We start from the raw sequence: 4,432 nt of genomic DNA, 5'->3' as shown, positions 1-4,432 counted from the left end.
ATCTCATAATTTCATGCATTTAATTCCTCTCCCCACAAATATAAAATTACTGGTGACCCCAAAAATAATATTTTATAGTTATACATCTTTAATTCTTTATGGAGATACATAAAGGGAAGATAACTTTTCTAAATCTTAAAGTGCGACAATCCTTTTAAATCGTGTATTCTGGGAGATTTACTATATTTTTATACAGTTTTGGAGGACATGCTTTCTTAAAATGTTGAATTAGTTTACCTTTTTTCTGAGGTTTATGGGTAGCACATAATTTGGTCAGGTATTTTGAGACTAAAGAAATAATGTCAAAGAGAAAAAAAGCAGTTTAATGCATGCTTTCTTAGTAAAAAGCTCTAATTTTAAAAGTTAGGCATTTGTTTTTTTAAAAATCAAACTAAATCTGCAGAGGTTTTGTTTAAAAATATGCCTAGATTTACTTAATGTTAAAGTTTGATAGCATTTCCACTTGCTAAAGCATTTTAGCAGAAACACTTACCATAAAAGCAGCCATGGAGGGGCTTCCCTGGTGGCGCAGTGGTTGAGAGTCTGCCTGACGATGCAGGGGACACGGGTTCGTGCCCCGGTCCGGGAAGATCCCATATGCCGCGGGGCGGCTGGGCCCGTGAGCCATGGCCGCTGAGCCTACGCGTCTGGAGCCTGTGCTCCGCAACGGGAGAGGCCACAACAGTGAGAGGCCCGCGTACCGCAAAAAAAAAAAAAAAAAAAAAAGCAGCCATGGAAACTGAAATGATACATTGCGACCTGGAATATTTTAAAAGACAATTGTCTAAATAAAAGATTTTTCAGTAGCTAGACAAGCAGCTTTATTTGTAAAAAGGAAACTGTTTCCCAAAGAAATAACAGGAATGAACCCTAAATTCTTACAACTCAAAATCATTTTTCTAAAAGTGTTGTGGCCTTGACCCTTTAATATGATGATTAGACTAGATTTTTTGTAAAGTATTATAACTGTTGATTTAATAGACTCATATTTCTCACAACTGGTTATCTTTTTAATGTAATGTCTTATATTACATAAGTAATCTCAGTACACAAAGAGGGAGCATTGCCACTATTTGCAGGAGCAGTTAAAAGATAATATTATGTAATTTAAGCAACATTCTCAGGCAAATTTATTAACAAACAACACAGTTATTTCTTACTATGTAATCAACATTTGCATTAGAGATAAAAATATTATACCTCCTCCTGTGATTCCTTAGTACTGAGGAGTCAGTACAGTTTTGTTTTGTTTTTTTTAGTGTGTTGGCTTGAAGGAAGTTTTATTTTTTATCTTCTGCATGAGTAAAATTACTCATTGTAAAGAACTGGGTGCATTAAGAGTAATTTCCTTAAAAAAAAGGTTATTTGCACATTAAATTTTTGTGGAGAAACTGGATTAAGTCTACAGCTCATTCAGTCTAGTAATTTACAAACAACATAACATGCTATGGGGAAAAGACATAATTTTTCTCAATATTACTATTCACAACACACACATGAGGAAACTGAAATTGAGAGATATTAAGTAACTAGCCCAAGATCATATAGTTTGTGAACAGCAGAACTGGGCCTCAACCACCTGGGCCTTTCCAACAGACTGGGACCACCAAAATTTCCTGCTTCGCTCCACAATGAACATCCAATTTCAATGTACTCTAAAAATAAACAAAAACACAGAACACATTCTATAAACCAGTTATGCTCAGCTTTGCAAAATCATTATTAGAAGTATTTATGTCTTCTCAGGCTAGAAAAATATTTCATAATTCATTAAATTTTTGTTTTAGTAAACTATTTTAAGCATAAGTTTTCTTTCAGGAAAAATATACATACCCTAATTCATATACATAGAAAAGTCAAGTTAAGAGAACTAAACATGTATCCCAAAAAAATCCACACAGGATAGAATCTCTAGTCCCAATTTTAAGCCTCCCATCAGACAAAAAGCTCTTACCCAACCATTGATTCTCATGCCTATTGAATGATGTCCTCCCCAGGTCAAACCTCTTGGCCCTACAGTGTGGGTCACAGAGGCAAGTTCAAGGGCACCGAAGTGGGAGAAAACTCTCTTCAGTAATATTCTTTTTAAAAAATACTGATTTTTTAAAATTTAAAAGAAACAGAAAAGCATTCTATATATAAAGAATAACTTCCCTTTCCCTTTTATTCAGAGGTTTGTCATGCTTATTCCAAGAATAAATTAAGCATTCCCATTATCAAATATTTAGGGTTTCATTTAAAATTCTTTTTTGTGTTTGTAGTAATTCATATTCAGGCAGATTCCAGGCCCTCAAAGCAGCATGAATTCACTTTTTTAAGGGGTTTGTAAAAAATAATCACTTTACTCAATATTATAGTTGTAGAAATGAAGTATACTTTCTTTAAGAAATAAAAAATGAAGAAAATGCCACTTAACATCATTGGTATGTCAGTATAGGACAGCAGGAAAAAATACTGATAAGCTTGTCTCTTTGATACCAAGAAGACATTCTAGTCCAAGCTATAATACGCTCCCTACGTTTTCACTAGATGTTTCTTTTCTGCTGCTTTTCATCCTTTTCCATATTTCATATCAGAGGACTGGTACAGCCTTGAAAACTTCATTAACAGGAGCAAATTCAGTAACCACCGACTTCTTCTCAAAAGGCACTCTAAACCATCAGATAGCCCGGCAGTTTCATTCTCATGAATACTCCATGAAAAAACTCAATAGGACACAGATGAATCCAATGAATAGAAGGAGAAATCTATTGAGTTTGGGAATGTTTGGTGCATTGGATCAGTCCAGGATTATGAACCTTAAACCTCCCATTGTAAACAGGAAGCTGGATATGAGTCCTTCCATAATATATTGTCCATTTACTCTGCAGGCCAAGAAAGCTACTGGTCTCTGATACCCACGTTCATCAGTCATGGAGCTGACACTTGGAGTTTTGACAATAACATCATAAATGATTCCTCCAGTGATGAGGAAGTAAGACACCACCACCAGAGCGCACACTGTCATGGCCGACAGCATGTGCACCCAGGGCGGCTTCTTCAGCTTCAGGATGGGACATTCGAGCACTAAGAACAGGACTCGGTACAAACTCTCCATGTTGGTGGCGGCAGGGTCAGCTGTCGGCCGCCAGCCCCACACGCCATCCGGGAACAGGCATGAATTCATTTTTAAACTAATTTCCTTGTTTTGCAGAAAGGCAGAGAAAGTCCAAACTCTTCGTGTAATGACATTTTTCTCATTAACAAAGGCTTTTAAATAAATCTACTTCTGTTTTCCTAGTAATCCTAACACTTTTAATATGATGCTTACTTCAATTTCTAAAGAATCTGATACAAAAGTTAGTGTGGGTTCATCAACCTACCCTGGCCTCCTCTTCACCTGTTTAGATTCTTCTGTCCCTTATAAATGAAACTCCCTTATCACCACCACCTCCCAAAGGCCTCTGCTAACTCCGCTAGGTTGCAATAGGTGTCCTTCCAACCTGCCATTACAGCATCCTAGGGAAAAGCTCTGTGGTAGCATACTGCACTATGATAATAATACCTTTACATGCTTGTCCCCACTTATAGAAAGTAAACCCCTGTAAGGCAGGAATCTTATTCGCCTGTTAATTGCATTTAATAAATACTTTTGGAGGAAAGGAAGATAAAAAAAAATACATTTCCTTTCCTTCCCTTCCCCTTTCACCTTCTTCCTTTCTTTTCTGAACAATTCAGACCATTATCATGTGCGGTAGAACAAGACTGGCATCAAGGTGTAAAACCCAAGCAGGGTGAGGAAGGTATCCAGGTAGGAGGGTTCCCAGCCTGAGAGTCAGTGAGGTGAGGAAAGCATTCATGTGAGGGGTTGACTTGGGGCAGGAAGTCGGAAGCCAAGTGGAGTGACACAGGGGTCTCTGCAGAAAGTACACGGTAACAGAGGCACAGCAGAGAAAGGAAGGAGTCCATGGATTGTGGTAGCTCAGTGTGAAGTCAGAGCCCAAAGAGAGTGAAGAGAGCATCCACTGAACTCAGGGCATCAGAGCTCTAGCTGGGAGAGGGGGTGGCCACTTGGAGTGGAGTGGCACCCTGAATGGGGTTTCAGAGCCCAGCAGACTGAGGAGGGCATCCCTGGAGAGGGTCTGAGCCTGAGCGGAGTGATGAGGGCATCTATGCAAGAGTGGCGACCCAATGTGGGGATCAGAGTACCTAAGCCAGTGAGGAGGACAAAAGGGGTGACAGTCAAAAGCAGGAGTCTGAGCCTACACAGACAGATGAAGGGCTTATAGGCCAGGGGCATGTGAGGTGTGTCTGAGCACTGTGAGAAAGGCACTTGCATGGGTGTTAAGGAGACTCTGGCCAGGCCCCTTCAGTGCTGGACACTAAGACCTGGCCTGGGGTGTTGGAACACGGGTTGTGGTATGAGGCATCCACACAGGAAACAATGACACTG

At 39.4% G+C, this 4,432-nt stretch overlaps 1 pseudogene; it reads right to left on the bottom strand.

Annotated features, from left to right (window-relative positions):
- Window positions 1-2,651: 2,651 nt before the first annotated feature.
- LOC132518343 (oligosaccharyltransferase complex subunit OSTC-like) lies at window positions 2,652-3,103 on the bottom strand (annotated as a pseudogene).
- Window positions 3,104-4,432: the final 1,329 nt, after the last annotated feature.

The sequence above is a fragment of the Lagenorhynchus albirostris genome, chromosome 3, assembly GCF_949774975.1.
Source record: "Lagenorhynchus albirostris chromosome 3, mLagAlb1.1, whole genome shotgun sequence".
NCBI lineage: Eukaryota > Metazoa > Chordata > Mammalia > Artiodactyla > Delphinidae > Lagenorhynchus > Lagenorhynchus albirostris.
Note: the sequence above shows the minus strand (reverse complement) of the source record. Positions and strands in the feature narration are given on the sequence as shown.